Raw genomic sequence first — 17,241 nt, 5'->3', positions numbered from 1 at the left:
CACGTTAAACGTGCGTGGACTAGCAGCTAGGCGTAAACAATGCCAGCTAAGGCGTCTGCTCTATGAGAAAGACCTTGACATTCTTGCAGTACTAGAAACAAAGGTAGAGAGTGAGAGCGCGACAGACGCTATCGTTGCGCAGTTCAAGCCGCGATATAACGTGCGTGCTAGTCATGGAGTGGGGACATCAGCGGGCTGTGTTCTGTTAATTAAGAACTGTCTTGGCATCGAGGAACAAGCAGTGGTGTGTTGCACGAGGTGGAAGGTTTGTGTTCTGTGATCTGTTGTACGGGGAGGAATATTTGAGAGTTATCGGTGTGTATGCTCCTACAAAACCGCGTGAACGTCTTTTGTTTTTTCAGGAACTATGTGCGTACATCGAATGCAATAGACTTGTCATTCTTTTGGGGGATTTCAATTGTGTTCTCATGGCAGATGACCGATCAGGTTCAGCGGTTACCGAAAGCGAAAGTGCTGTTTTCTTGAAAGAAAACACTGAAAAGTATTCGCTTCAAGATGTAGCCCAGTTTCCAAAGGGAAGAATGAGGCGTCATTATACACATTTTCAAGGGCGTAGTCATGCTAGGCTAGATAGAGCTTACGTTTACCTTGAGCTGGGGGCAATTTGCGATAACTACATCGTCAATGACTGCGACATTGCAACTAGCGTGGAAACACAAGGACAGCGACACACGAAACCGACGGGACAGCACGCTAGTGTCCCGTCGGTTTCTTGCTGCTATCCCGTCGGTTTCTTGTGTCGCTGTCCTTGTGTTTCCACGCTAGTTGCAATGTCGCAGTCATTAACGAATTCACACCAACTAGCCCAACTGTCTTCCATGATCAAACTACATCGTCGAACCGGTTACGTTTAGCGATCCCTGTTGTGTCATATTCACCATGGGAAGGAACGTGGCACCTCAAGCTGGGACTTGTGGAAGCTCAATGCAAAATTATTAAAGGATAATACGTTTCTTCTAGAAACAAAGAATGTGTTAGAAAAAGTTTGGCTCAATTATGGAAAAAGTTGGCCAGAAAAGTGGGAGGAATTTAAAGTTGATGTCAAAGTGAGGGTTATCGAAAGGTCCATAGAAATCAAGCACGCTGAGAAAGCCGGACAGAAGAACCTAAAACAGATATCGAAAGAAATAATTATAGAGGAAAATAGAGCTTCGGGACTATACACTGATCTTATCAGCGAAGTTAAAGCAAAGCTTTAGGTTATCGATGTGACAAGGTTTCAGGGAGCTGCAATCCGTGCACGAACAGAACGCTTGCTCGCAGATGATATGCCCAGTGGGCGGAATTTGACGACAGAAAAAAGATACGCTATAAGGAAAGATATCGTAGAAATTGAAAACAAAGCCATTTTGACAGACAATCCGAAGGCGATAAGGGAGGCTTTCAGTCAGCATTACCGTGATCTTTTCGCTTACAAATCGGCGGATGTACAGGCCTTTTAGGATGAATTTTTAAGTCTATTACCCCGACTGACCAATGAAGACACTGAAATCCTGTCTGCCGACTTATCAACAGCGGAATTAGAATACGCTATGGATGAGCTTCAATTGAGGAAATCGCCAGGTCGTGACGGGATAACAGCACAATTTTATAAGGCGTTCAAACGCAAAACTGCTCTCATTTTACAATGCGTTTCTGAAGAGTCATTTAGAATTGGTATTTTACCACCGTCGTTTTCCCGTGCACATACAGTACTTATACCGAAAACTGACAATCCTGCTCAGCTTAAGCAAGTTTCTGGTCATCGGCTGATAACGCTTAGTAATGTTGATTATAAAATTTTTATGAAAGTATTAGCCAAACGTTTACAGCCAGTTATGGACAGCTTGGTTGGTCCCACCAGACGTGTGGAATTCAAGGGCGGCCATCTTCACGAATGTTCATGTCACTCGGAGCATACTGGAATGCTGTGACGCTGACTTTAGGCGAGTCGCAATGTTGCAAATTGATTTAGAGAAGGCCGTGTATGTCATGACATTCTTTTTAAAATCCTCGAACATGTCTGTGTTGGAGAAGTTATTTCAAAAGGGGTTAAAATGGCCTTTAGTAAATGTATCACGAATCTGGTTGTTAACCGAGTGCTCACAGACAGAATTGCCGTTAGAGCACCCGTGCGGCAAGGCTGCCCATTGTCACTGCTACTTTTCGCTCTGTACCTAGATCCACTTTGTCGGAATGTAATAAATACCAGCTGTACTGGTGGTTTTGAACTGAAAGCATGTGAAATTAAAGTACTGGCTTATGCCGATGATGCGGCTTTTTTTGTAGCAACCTCAGCAGCATACAACATGCGATGTCGGTTGTTCGCAGGTTTTCTGATGCAACCAGTAGCATTGTTAATCTCGAAAAGTGTGCGGGCCTTTGGCATGGAAACTGGGCATCAGCGCCTTTGTTTCATGCAAGTGTAAAATGGTCGCATGCCCCTTCCAAATACCTCTTGACAAGTATCGAGATAACGATGACTTTTGGAAGGGGGAAATTCAAGAACTCTTTACGCGTACACAGAAATGGTCGTGAAAGGAACTGTCTGTATTCGCGCGCACAAACATGTGTAATGTATACCTGGTATCAAAAGCGACGATATTTGTTGCAGGTCCTTTTATGCTCTCAACTTAGCATTCAAAAGTTTCATCGTCTCTTTGCAATTTTTTTTTTGCAGTCCTCATGGGAGAGGACTAAACGTGGTAATTTATTTCTGCGTTTGAGAAAAGGGGGTCTTTCCTTGCCACACTTGTACCTGAGGCAGGTGGTGTCAAGATTTATGTTTCTTCGAGATCAACGCGACCGGACATTTATTCAAGGGAGGCTTTCTTCGGCTTTGCCAAACTATGTTATTTCCACTGTAGACGAGATGAGATACAGTGCAAGTATAGGTTTTTGAAAGAAGTGATCTTTCCCAAGCAACCACCGATATCCTTCGGACGGCCGACAGAGGTCTATTTCGGATGTTCTGTACGTCCGCTGAACATCCGCAAACAGCCGGTAGACGTCCGTCGGCCGTCCGAAAGGTGGTCAAAGGTATACGGTTCGCCCGCCGACGGACGTCCAGTTGAGTACGTGCATTGGCGGATCTTTCTCGAATATTCGCATATATGGTGCATGCGTGCTTTTTTCACTCCGCGCGATGCAATAAAACCAAAAACAATTTGATGCATAGCACGCATATTTTATTGTGGTTGATGATACATCAGCAGAGCAATGGGTTACATTCGGAAAATTTCTTAAATGTGACTCTTCAAATGTGGCAAGCTTGGGACACACATCCGTAATCTTCCCACCCACAGGATTTCTGAAATAAAAAAGAACGCGGCAAACATCAGTCATGCGAAACAAATGGCACAATGCAGTAGCCCAAGTAAAAACATTGGAACCAATTAATAGAAGTGTTTAATGTTGCAAGTATAACAGACAATGCACTTTAACAAACACCTCAATAAATATAAGGCAATAACAGCTCGCACTTTTCCACACCATATTTTACAATGTATCTGTTCTTTATTTATTTTCATGGGCCTTAGGGCACTAACCTGCGCAGCACTGTACGCGACTGTGCACAGAAAGCCGCAAAGCTTCCGTTGCGAACCACTGCATGCGACCTCACGTGCTTCCTATGGTCTGCCTTTCGCGCGTTGTCACTCTCTATATAGGCACAGTGAACATAGCGATGCCTTAAAAATTAACAAGATGCGAAAACACTCCGTCCCGCAACTTTGAAGAGGAGTGGGAAGTATTCGCGCGAGTTGAGGGCTCCCGTAGCTGTGTGATGTAGGCTCCCGAAAGTGTGAGAACAGCACACACTTGGGGAAGCCATCTCCTCGCGCTTACTGCTCCCACTGTCCTGTGAACGAATGTTATCTGAGCATGCTGCATTGTCCTAGAAGCAAAGTTCCAAGAAGTGTACTGGATACATACCTTCGTAGGCAATCACATGTGCATTAAGCCTTCTTTACACCAATGTCGACGCAGTACGGGATTCCGGTGTTCCAGAAGAGCTTCAGGCGCTTCCCGTATCTTTCGAATTGCTTCAGTTACAACTTTCATCCACAGACCGAACAAAGCCACATTTTATAATAACAGAGCTATAAAGATCTGCGCGACAACACTACGCGACATATCAACAACAGCGCTACGGAGCCTACTGATGGATTGGATTGGTCTGACCGCGAACTGACATCTATGATGATGGTGATAGCAGAATGCACGGGAGTTTTGATGCTTACGAATGGGACGTGCTCCAGCGTACAATAAAGAAAGACTCACCCTTGACACCGTATGGGACACGATTCCTGGATGTTGAGCCGGATCTTTGCAGGCCAAGAAGGAAAATTACATCACATTTGTACAGTATTTGGCAAAGCAGGATGGCTGTACAACACTGCGATGAAGATACACAGTCTGTCTAAGATTACTTCAAAGAAAACATATTTAAGCTACGTTAAGTGTACAAGGAGCTGCGTTTTGGAGATGAAGTTATTGAGTTGATGGGAGAGTTGTGTTCCCTGACACAGCTGTGATTTTCTCATGCGAGTGAAACACATGTCCGCTCTTGATGTATGAGAGGGCAGCGCAGAAGGTATGTTTATGATCTGTCGTAATTTGTCAAAACAGGCAATAGAGACAAAAAAAACAAAAAAAAATCTGGCATGACGAAGTGGTTAGCGTGCTCGTCTGGCACCCCGGAACCCTGGTTCGACTCCCCAACTCAACCAATTTCTTACTCGGTTTTATTTATTTATCTGGTCTGACTAGAAAGGTTAAATAGGCTAATTGCTTAAGTATTATTGCTCAGTTAGTAATTAATTATCATGCAGTTATCATAGAATGCCTTAAATCGTGTTCCGATATTATTCGAATGCCATCGATTAAGTAATGATTGGCATATGTCCATATAAGACACGTGGCCGAAACGCGGACACATCTGCTAACACATCTGCCGACACGGCTCCTAACGACAGTATGAGGCATTAAAGGCTTTCGCCTTAAAAGCGGCTCAGGAGGAATGAACCAACTGCATTGTGACAGCGCCCTCAGAGGGAAACATAATCGTTGTACCTACGAAAATCAATGGCATAGAGACGGTGGCCTTATTGAACACGGGATCAACTACGTCACTGCTGTCACTCACCTCCGCAAAGGAACACAACGTGCCAGACACGGACTGTGTACTGAAAGGCCTTTCGGTGATTCAGCAGCACCTGTTGGAGCAGCACAAGGACATATCAATATCGGGGATGCAAGCGCTACTGTGGATGTGAAAGTGGTCGAAGACTTGCCATATGAAGCAGGAGTGGGTGAGAGAAGAAACGCGGGTTAATGACATCACCACCACCATTAATCACCATCACCATTGATCACCATTAATGACCAGCACCACCGCCTCAAGTGCTGAGTCTATCGCCACCGCTGAATCTTGCATTAGTATACAGCCACTGTATCTTGCTGGTGCTGACCTATGGTGCAGAAATGTCGAGGCAAACAAAGAGGGTTCAGCTTAAGTTCAGGACAACGCAGCGACCTATGGAAAGAAAAATGATTGGTGTAACATTAAGAGATGGGAAGCGGGCGGAGTGGATAAGACAACAAACGTTGGTTAATGACATCCTAGTTGAAATCAAGAGGAAGAAATGGGCTTGGGCCGGGCATGCAATGCGAAGGCAAGATAACCGCTGGTCCTTAAGGGTAACGGAGTGGATTCCAAGAGAAGGCAAACGTAGCTGGGGGCGGCAGAAAGTTAGGTGGGCGGATGAGATTCAGAAATTTGCGGGAATACGGTGGCTGCAACTGCCGAAGGACAGGGTTAATTGGAGAGACTTGGGAGAGGCATTTGGCCTGCAGTGGGCGTAGTCAGGCTGATGATGATGATGATGAAGCCATCATAGCTACTGACTGGCAAGAGTGCATTACATTTGACTACATCCAACGATACACAGGTGGAACTCATACAATCAAGTGGATAGCGAAAAATGGCACACAACAAAAACGATGAATGGAGGTCTACCAACAAGACGTTCTGCTACAACCGAAGTGCAACGATCACAACAGGGCGACCACAACAACAGTGTGTGGAACTGCCACCAAGAACAACTTCGACAGCCAAGTAAGTCCCCAACTTCCTTCATTGGAAGAAGTATGAGGAGATCTCTCAAATGCAGCCAGCAGACATTACCGCCGGATACCTTCGAATTTCCGGGGACCTTCACTATGGCATCCCTCATAACCCGAGTCGCTTTGGGACGTTAAAACCCCATAAGCCTTAACCCACCTTTACATGTGTAAGTTGGCCTTGCTATTATTTCACGTCAAGCCCAAACCTTTTCTTTGTTTTCCAGGAGTGGTACACTAAAATTTATAGTGCATAGCCTTTGTGTCATATCCAGGCCTTTCTCCAGATATTTAAACTATATCAAAAGGCTGCGACAATGGTATGCACCTAGAAATGTGGTCACAGGCACAAGCTTCCTGCTGTTTACTAATAGGAAATGAATTCACAGGTGATTTGCACAAAGAAAGCAAACACACTGAAAATTACAGCTCACTCATTGACACTTAAATAATCACCTACACTTCCCTTTTAGGAAGAAAATTCACACTGTGAGAAAATAAAACATAGTGGCATCAGAGACCAGAGGCATATTGTTAGCAGGTGCTGGATGAAACTTCAACCGGTCTTAATATGGAGATCTAAACGCATAAGAATGGAGGGACGGATTTGTTAAATTGCATTTCATCGTCTCACCTTGTAGTAGCTTCCATTTCGTGCACGTGTTTTTCTGTTCCTCGACGTGATCCTCTCATTAGCCTGGCATCTGGGATGCCTACAGCTGACCGTGTAGCTGGGCACAATATTCTGGATTTTTCTGGTTTCTTGTTTTTTTTTGTTTTGTTGGCCACAGCATGAATTTTTTCCTGAGAAGCCAGTGTGTTTGTGATTATGTCAGCATATGTGAGTGATTAAGTAGCTGTCATTTAGGACAAGTTTTATTTTTCCTGCATATATTTTCTGATATTGGTTCTCATTAAAAAACAGAAGCTTGCACTTGTGGCATTGTTCACATGCGTCTCCCTTTATCCCTGCCTTTTGTGCAGTTTACATTTTTAGACCTCAATTAACTAAGCCCATGGCCACGTTGTACTCAGCTTTGTGGTTGCAAAGTTTATTACATGCTTTCTCCTGGGTGCAGGTCAAATACATGGTACATACTGCCCTCACCTGTATGAAGAAGACTGCCAGGGTCATTGCTGTGATATGGTGTAGCATGTTGCAAAATGTGGCATGTGAGGGGTATGTGAGGGGCAGGTATTCGGTTCGATGACCACCGAGCACGCTTGTTTCCATCTCGCCGCCGACTCATTCAGTTCTTTGTAGGCTTAAGTGAGCCCAAATGAAGAGTTTTGCTTACAAGACATTGTCACTGCCTTCCTGCTCTTCGGACACCAGTCATCACTATGCGACATCTGGTAAAGGTGCTAACGGGTGTCCCTGTCGCCTTCACCTCTGGGAGCCGCCAAAGTAGCCAGAGTGATTCAAAATTTACTACGTTTTGTTCTCTGTGCAGGAAAACTACATGGTGCATGCTGCCCCCACCTTTATGGAAGACTGCCAGGCTCTTTGCTGAAATATGGTGTAGGATGCGGCAAAATAAATATGACGGTAAGTTTCTTTCTCCAATTCTTTGATGAATCAATTGTGTGCTTTCTGCAGTAGTACCTGCACCTGAACACAAGACGACACACACCATCTCATGTGAAAGATTCTTCGCGACATTTTGACACTGCCTGCACTTCCAGAAAGACTACGGCTTATACCATATGGGTCAATTTTAGACCTGTATTCAGTGGGCACGTTTACACTGTACAAGGGTAATAATACTCCCTGCACCGAATAGTGCATAGATACCCTTTGCAATAGGGCATTCTTTATCCATCATGTGAGGGTATAAGCTTGCACCACAAAGGTGCGAACTTTGCTCTGTTTGACGGTAGAAGCTTAATCTTTGACAAAATAATTTCGCACTTCTAGACATAGCATAAATTTATCTTCTAAAGGTGCAAAGTTGTACCTTTCATGCTAGGATATATTTATGCTGTCCTCAGACTAACACTTACCCCTCTTAGAAAGGCGTAGTGTTATACCAAAGTGGCTTAAAGTTACTCATCTTATGGCTGTGCAAGTTTAGGCTATTAGAAGCAAAACATTACACTACGCGCGAGAGCATAAATACCTAGCCTCCGAGAAATACAGCGTAACCTTTCCCAAAAAGGTATGAGCTCAGTGACAAGTGACTTACCCCCCGCAACGACTTACCACGCTGTCAACCGGTCGCCACACTGAATCATTAAAATTCTTACATTGTATCGTCAATTCCTCAGTAAGGCTCTCAGCAAACCACTACATTAACTTTGCCCCATTATCATCTAGAAGAAGTCATCACGAGCTAAATTTGATACCATATTTTGCGCATGCCAATTTGTTCAAATTCAGTTTTTTCCCCGTTTGATAGAAGCCTGGAATTCTCTACCTGAATCCATTCGTTCTTGTCCATTTCAAAATTTTGTAACTGCCGTTGAAGACGCATAATAGCGGTGTATTCTTACCCTGTCGTTGACAGTTCCTTTCTTGTTTGATATTTCGTTTGTGATTTTAACTTTTTTGTAGTGCTCACTTTGTACATTTTGCTGCATTTTGTTACCTTGCATTTTGTGTTTTTCCCACTCCTGCCATAGCGCATATAATTGCGCTGCAGTATGTATAAATAAATAAATAAAGAGACTAAGATCACACCTTTTTTTTTAGAGTGGATTGCACCACCTGGCACTGGCATCAAGGCTTACTGGGGAGAAGATGTGCCCACGAGATTTTGAGCCCCAGCTCGTGGCCTCGCTGGTCGAGTGAAACAGAAGGCACAGTAGCTGTCCGGCAAGCAGAAAGTCGTCACGGAAAGATGTGGACGGTGCGACTGGAGGGTGGACCACACTGCGTGACCAAAGGGCGGTAGCAGCCGAGGATAAGGTCTACTCGTTTGGCGGCCATTCCACGGGTGAGGACTACATCACTCGCAATCTCATTGACTTCCATGTTCTGCACACTGTACACCTGCGGTGGAGACTGCTACAGAGTCGAACCCTGACAACGTGCCCTTCAAGAGGTACAGCCACACTGCTGTCGTTTACGACGATTGTGTTGATCTCTGGGGAGGGAGAGAGGACAACAGACACTGCAAACCCTTGTACTGCTTTGACACCTGTACAAAGATCTGGATGAGACCAAAGGTATGCAGCCAAGTACCATCACCACATGCATCATAGGCCAGCACATGTTCGTCTTCGGCAGCCTCCAAGTGTACCGTCTCTCGCAAGACGTGCACACCCTCGACTTGGAGAGCATGCAGTGACAGCATCTGAGCACCAAGGGCAAGCCGCCACTGTGGCGGTGTTCCAACTTTGCGTTGGCCATCAGTGACCGCATGTAGGTGTGGGGAAGCCGCAGTGTTGTTCAGAGACCGCTCAACAGTCTGACGAGGTCTACTGCAACTGCCTCGCCTACCTAGACACGGTTACCGCTAGCTGGTTGTATCCACAGGTAACTGGCCCGGTCCCCATGTGCCGTCGAAGCCACTCGTCCTGTATTTACAGCGGCGAACTGTACATCTTCGGCGGCTACACCGGGACCCTAATGACCCATTTTGGAAACATGCAGAAGTACAGCCTCGAAACATCGCGATGGAGCTTGGTGAACATTCAGCGGCCAGGCCCGTGTGCAAGGAGCCAGTGCTGCGTCATGGTCAGTGACAGGCTCTTTGTCTTTGGTGGTACGAGTTCGAGAACCAACCACGAGAACCATCAGCATATGGACAAGTTTGTCTTGGATGAGTTCACACTCGGAGGCCATTCTGATTTGTCTGTCCTTGACTTTGCACCTGCAATGAAGACTCCATGTGTACTTGCCGTCATAGATAAAGGGCTGAATATTAGTGGTCTGCCCCAGTATATTGTGGGGGATATCTGAGCCATGACAGCAGCCAATTGCCTGGCAAGGAATCTCCTGTACTAACTTTTATGTGGTCCACAGTTGGTCGGTGTACACTGGAGACGGCTTCTGGACTGTAGGTGTGCTAAGTGCAACTTATATATTCAGATTTTCAAGGACACTGCTATCAGGTGAGGATAGCATTCGACACTCGGAATGAAACAGCCATGCCCCTATTTGCACTTGGCCAGTTAATACATTGCACACTTCACGAGTTCTAAGCTCCTTTTTTCTGCAGAACCATTGTGTTCAAAGTATTATTCGGGCTCTCCAAGCACCTAAACCCATCCATGCCACAACCCTCGATTTTCTTTCAGCACCTTATTTTCAGATTCTAATCACACTAACCTGCTTGTTGCATACTGTTTCAATATATGCCAGTCTTGACAGAATTTGGGTACTTAGTTAGTTAGTTATATTGATTTTAATGGCGCAAAAGCAACTGAGGCTATGATGCGCCAAACACAAGGTTGGAGGTTTTGTTAAAGGTGAAGCTTTTTATACTTAGAGTTTGTTTAAAACGCTGGCTTCCTCGAGAAACCTAAAAATACATGAGATGTCAACCAGTGCACGATCGCCTAAAAGTAGCATGGGGTGTAATGGAAGTCTTTCCCTATAAAATGTTGTAAAATATTTCTTTCTTAGTTCTTCTAGTTTGACACATGAAATTAAAATGTGGTTCACTGTGAGTTCAGCACCACACATTTCACAGAGAGGTGTGTTTTGTTTGGTTAGCAGAAAGTTGTGCGTGAGGTGGGTGTGTCCAATGCGGAGCCGACATAAAATAACTTCGGTAAAACGTTCTTGATGCCTACATGATTGCCATTCCCCTAAAATGGGCTTAACAGAATGTAATTTGTTGTTTGCGTGCTCTTGCCATGCTGCCTGCCACTTTTTTTTTAGTTTACTGTATATAAATTTTAAACAATCCCTGTGCGGTATGTTCACTTGCTTTATTTGGCTATTCCGGGCTTGTGCAGCGCATACATCTGCTTTCTCATTACCTAAAATTCCAACATGGCTAGGAACCCAGCAGAATTTAATGTTATGCTTTTGTTTTGTGATTTTAACTATGCTATGTATGATGTTTCCTATTATAGGTTCAGCTGCATTTCTGGAGTGCAGTGCTTTAAGCATACTCAGGGAATCGGTGTAAATGATGCTATTTTTGATATTCTCTCTTACTATTTTTTCCACAGCTACAAAGATGGCATAACACTCAGCAGTAAAAACCGATGCGCATTCTGGTAGTCGCATTATCTGTTTATTTTTTCCCTGGATTACTGCACTTCCAACGTGACTTTCTGTTTTTGAGCCATCGGTATAAAATTCAATGTAGGTGTCATACTTTTCTTGTAGTGCAAAGAATTCCTGTAATATGTACTCATGTGGCGTTTGCTTTTTATCTAAATGTGTCATTGTGAAGTCACATACTGAAGGCAGGCTGTACCATGGTGGCAAACATTCATTCCTTTGTGCAATATTTGGTAGGGCATCTAGCACTGTTAGCTCTTCGCATTTATCTTCAAAGCGCAGTAGTAATGGTCTGATAGAGTGTGGTTTGTTGATGAATAATCTTTTAGATGGGCACTTGGTGACAATTGGATGGCAGAGATGTTTCGGAAGAGAACGGATTTTTAAGACGTATGTGCATGTAAGGGCAATTCTTCGATCCTCAAGAGCGGCTTGATTAGTTTCAACGTAAAGGCTAACTACTGGTGATGTTCTGTATGCTCCAGATGATAGGCGCAGACCAAGGTTATGAATGGGGTCTAATCTTTTTAAGTAGGATGCTCTTGCCGAACCATATACTATGCACCCGTAGTCCAGCTTGGAGCGAACCAGAGAGCGATATATTTGTAAAAGGCTTGCTCTATCGGACCCCCACCGCTTCCGTGAGAGAACTTTTAAGATATTGAGGGCTTGAGAAGCTTTCTTTTTAAGGTTGTTAATGTGTGGTAGAAATGTGAGTTTCTTGTCGAAAGTTAGGCCTAAAAATTTGTGTTCTTGTTTAATTGGTAGCACAGTGTGATTCAGGTATAGATTAGGATCGACCTGTAGGCCTCGTCGCAATGAAAAAAGAACAGCTACTGTTTTTTGAGGAGAAAATTTAAACCCATTTCTGTCTGCCCAAGCACCTAGTTTATTTAGTGTGATTTGTATTTGTCTCTCACAGGTTGATATGCTAGAGGACGTGCATGCTATTTGTAGGTCGTCTACATAAACTGAATACATTATGGACTTGGGTATTACTTTAGCTAAGGAATTCATTTTTACTATGAAGAGTGTCGTGCTTAGAATGCACCCCTGGGGTACGCCGTTCTCTTGGGTGAAAGTCATGGAGAGAGTTGCTCCTAGGCGGACTCGGAATGTGCGGTTAGCCAGGAAGTCGTTCAAGCAGTTCAACATCCTGCCGCGGATACCTAGCTCTGCTAGGTCACGGAGGATGCCGAACTTCCACGTAGTATCGTAGGCCTTCTCCAAGTCGAAGAAGACCCCAATACAGTGCTGCTTGTGGATGAACGCCTCCCGGATGGTGTTTTCTAGGCGGACAAGATGATCTGTGGTGGAGCATGTTTTCTTAAACCCACATTGGTGTTTATCTAGTAGTTGTCGAGATTCAAGTACGAAGGTTAGTCTAATGTTTATTACACTTTCGAAAGATTTAGCAATGCAGCTGGTGAGGGCTATTGGTCTGTAACTGCTAGGACTTGTTGGTGGTTTTCCGGGTTTGAGAAAAGGTATTATGACTGCTTTTTTCCACTAGTCAGGTATATTTCCAGTTATCCAGATTTTATTAAAGAATTTTAACAGTGCCTCTACAGCAGCCTCGGAGAGATGTGCAAGCATAGCGTAATGCACGTTGTCTGGTCCTGGTGCTGTCTTTTTTCCAGAAGATAATACTTTATTTAATTCTTGTAGTGTGAGAGGCTGGTTATAATCCTCATGTACACCTGCTCCAGATGGAAATTTTTGTTTTTCAGCTATTGCTTTGTGTTTCTGAAATGTGTTTGTGTAGTTGGATGAACTTGAGATCTCAGCAAAATGTTCGCCCAATATGTTGGCCTGTTCTTCTAAAGATGTTTGTGTCCCGGGTGCTGTCAAGAGAGGAAGTGTGAAAGGGGTATGGTCACCAGTAAATTTACGAACTTTTTCCCACATTTTCTTTGATGTTATTGAACTATTTATTGAGGAGACATATTTCTGCCAAGAGGTTTTCTCTGCACTTCTTCGCACATACCGCGCTCTGGCTTTTGCCTTCTTAAAGGTAAGTAAGTTCTCTGCAGTGGGATATCGACGCAGAGCGCTCCAGGCTTTGTTTTGTTGTTTTTTTGCTAATGTGCATTCTTTTGTCCACCACGCTTTATGTTTCTTTTGTGCAAGTCCTGTTGTTTGTGGTATAGCGAGTGTTGCAGCCGATATTATGCATTCAGTAAACTTCTCATTAATTTCATCTGTGCTAAGGTCGTCACAAAATTCCTTTTCCAGAGTGGCACTTTTTGTAAAAAGTGACCAGTCGGCGAGCTGAATTTTCCAGCGCCGTGGCCTTGTGGGGATGATTGGAGTAGACGATGAGAGCCTGATGACGGTAGGTAAGTGATCGCTGCCCATGGGGTCATTTAAAACATCCCATTTAAAATCGTTAAAAAGTAATGGTGATGCGAAAGCTAAATCGAGAGAGGTCATTTTTGCTGTGCTTGGACAGCAATATGTGGCTTTTCCCGTATTTAAAAGACAGACATTATTCGAAAGTATAAAATCTTCGATTGTTTGGCCTCTAGAGTCACAGCGTTCGCTTCCCCAAAACGGAGAGTGAGCGTTAAAATCGCCAACTACCAGAAATGGCTCCGGCAGTTCATCGATCAGGCTTTCTAGATCTTGGCATGTTAATGTGATGTGTGGGGGAAGATATACAGAACATATTGTAATGGTTTTGTAGCTGATGACGCTAACCGCAACCGCCTCAAGTTTTGTTTTCAGTTTGATTTCTTGAGCCGGGACGCCGCTTTGGATGATGATTGCGACGCCTCCCGAGAGTCTATTTGCATGTTCGCGATCACGCCTAAAAGTTGTATAATGTTTTAAGATATTTGAATGTTGTGGACCAAGATTGGTCTCCTGGAGACATAGGGCTAGAGGCATCACTGACCCTAGAATATGAGTTATATCATTGTAGTTCCTCAACATTCCTCTACAGTTCCATTGTATTATGAAAGCCATCTTAGTTTTGTGTTTGTACTGATTGAAAAAACTAGATCAAGTTGTTTATGGCCCCGTGACTCGGGGCCTGTCTATTTTTGACCGATCCAGGGAGCTCCGCCGACCATCCGACGTGGACGGCGAGGGGCTGCCCGGGGTCGTGTCCATCGCCTCTGCGGAGGCACTGGACGACCGTGCAGGAGGCACATTGATTTTCGAATTTGACCTCGACCTGTGGGAAGAGGTCTTTGGGCCCGCCGACCCGGGGGTCTGCGTCCCCTCCTTTGGGGTAGGCGGAGTAGCGTGAGCTACTCCACCAGACGGCGCGGATGGCCCCGCCACAGGCTCACTACGTGTGGCCTGGACAGGTGCCGAAGCCTGGTGTGGTGCGCCGCGCCCACGCACCACATCGGCGAAGTTTGTTTTTGCAGTGAAGGTGAATTTGTTTGTTTGAGAGTATTGCCTTCTTGCTTCTTTGAAAGAAATGTTTTGCGTAGTCTTGAGAGTAATGATTTCTTTCTCTTTTTTCCAGGACGGACAAGCCCTGGAGTAGGCAGCATGGTCGCCATCACAGTTTGCACACCGTAGGTTAGCAACACATTCTTCGGACTGGTGGTCCTTCGAAGAGCATTTTGCGCAAGTTTTGCGGCCGCGACAACTCTGGGAGCCGTGGCCAAATCTCTGGCAGTTGAAACATCTGCGTGGGTTGGGAATATACGGTCTTACATTTATTTTCAGGTAGCCTAGTTCAATGGATTCGGGTAATGTGCTCATGTTGAATGTCAAGATCAGGTGTTTGGTGTCCACTTCTTTGCCATCCTTCCGGATCTTGATCCGGTGGACATCTATAACTTCTTGGTCAGTAAGTCCTTCGAGCATTTCCTTTTCAGAAAGGTGGACAAAATCTATTTCAGAGATGACGCCTCGTACAGTATTCAGAGACCGATGTGGGGTCACAGAGACAGGGATGTCCCCAATGGATACAATTGTTGCAACTTTTGAGTGTTGTATGCTGTCGCGCAGTTCAAGAAGTAAGTCGCCACTGGCCATTTTTGACACCTTGTAGCCAAGGCCTAAGGCATCCGTCAAGCGTTTTGAGACTTGGAATGGGGATATTATCCTTGCTTGTGTTTCTTCTGCTTTACTGTGAATGACATGAAATTTTGGAAAGGATGTTAGGAGAAGGTAAGTGACGCCAACCAAGTAAAATACAGGAAAAAACACGACGTTTCGGGACCGGCTCGGCCCCTTCTTCACGGTGTGACTACGGGCGAGCGCAGCTTGGCTTTTTAAGCCCCTGTGTGGAGGACCTGCGGGTCAATGGCCGCAGCCCATGGACGTAGGATGAGGGGAGAGTCCCCAGGGAACGATTAACATTCTCTCGTGTTTGCTGTATGTGCCACGACTCGAGTAGAAGCCTCCTGCGTGGGTTAGCTTCCGTTTCCAATACAATGGTGCTGTCGAAGTCAATTGGGTGGTCACACCCTTCACAGTGTTCGGCCACGGCGCTGCGTTGACGATTCATGTGACGGACGTCCGCTTTGTGTTGGTTCATCCTTTCCGCGAAGTTCTTCGTTTCCCCTATGTACGACGCCGGGCAGACGGAACACGGAATTTTGTACACGACGCCCTGGGCCTTTTCTCTGGGCTGCCGGTTTTTTGGGCGGGGGAGAAGGCGACCGATAGTGCTGGTCGGTTTGTGCGTTGTCAGCACCCCTTCTTTTCCGAGAATGCGACCGAGCGTCTCGCTCACCCCTCTCACGTAGGGGATGCAAACACGTTTCCGCTTCTGGCATGCGTCTGAGGAAATAATAGACCGGATTTTGTTTTGCCTTTCTTGCTTCCTGATAATGCGCCGGATGAATGAGCTTGGGTAGCCGTTCTTTTGGAGGTCAGAAATGACTCGGTTCTTCTCCTTCCTTTTATCTTCACTTGAGGAACATATGGAGTCGGCTCTCTTCAGTAATGACGTCACGACAGATGCTTTGTGCGGGATGGGATGGTTCGAATCGAAATGTAGGTACCGTCCTGTGTGGGTTGGCTTCCTGTGCACCGAGGACTGCAGGCCTTTGTCGTGCCTTGTAAGTAGGACATCCAGAAAAGGCAGGCTGCCCTGCTGTTCATGTTCAACAGTAAATTGTATGGCCGGTTCAACTGAATTTAGATGACTCTGGAGGTTTTCTATCTCTGAGGTTTTCACCACACAAAAACAGTCGTCTACATAACGGAGGAATAACTTTGGCTTGGGATTAAAGGAGGAGAGGGCCCGGCTTTCGACGTCTTCCATGGTTAGGTTAGCCACTGTGACTGAAATTGATGCCCCCATAGCAGTTCCGGTTGTTTGCTTGAAAAATTCTCCGTTGTAGGTGAAAAAGGTACTGCGCAGACAGAGGTCGAGAAGGCGACATACCTCATCGACGTTGAGTGGAGTTCTCTCGTGCAGCGTTTGGTCGTTTTCGAGTGCGCGGCGAGCGACGGACACAGCAAGGGGAACCGGTACGCAGGTAAATAGCGACACCACGTCAAATGAGACTAGGCTTTCGTCTTCCTCCACGGTAAGGTTCGAGACAAGTTGGACGAAATGCCGCGAATTCTGTACATGCGTGGGTGTTCTGCCGGCGAGCGGCGCCAGTACCTTGTGCAGGTAGTCAGAGAGACGTCGCAGAGGAGACAGGGTGAAGTCTACAATTGGCCGAAGGGGGACGCCAGGTTTGTGAGTTTTAGGCAGCCCGTAAAAACCTGGAGCTGAGCCGTTTCTGGAGATGAGGCGGAGGTAAAGCCATTTGAAATCAGGATGCCGCTTGAACATCTCTGCCAGGGTTTTGTTGAGTGTTGCCTGAGTGTTTGAAGTCGGATCCTTGCGAACCTTCTCATACGCCCCACTGCTCAAAAGGGCTGACGCCTTCTCCTCGTAGTCGCGTCGGTCCATCACCACTGTAGAGTTGCCCTTGTCTGCCGGGAGTATGACGATGTCGGTGTCGTCCCTGAGACCG

At 45.6% G+C, this 17,241-nt stretch overlaps 1 pseudogene; it reads left to right on the top strand.

Annotated features, from left to right (window-relative positions):
• The first annotated feature begins 7,277 nt into the window (after nt 1–7,277).
• LOC149345587 (kelch domain-containing protein 3 pseudogene) lies at nt 7,278–10,072 on the top strand (annotated as a pseudogene).
• The last annotated feature ends 7,169 nt before the right edge of the window (nt 10,073–17,241 follow it).

This window comes from Amblyomma mixtum, chromosome 4, assembly GCF_055824585.1.
Source record: "Amblyomma mixtum isolate Tamu chromosome 4, ASM5582458v1, whole genome shotgun sequence".
In the NCBI taxonomy this organism is placed as follows: domain Eukaryota; kingdom Metazoa; phylum Arthropoda; class Arachnida; order Ixodida; family Ixodidae; genus Amblyomma; species Amblyomma mixtum.
The sequence above is the reverse complement of the archived record's forward strand: the minus strand, read 5'-3'. Positions and strand labels throughout refer to the sequence as shown.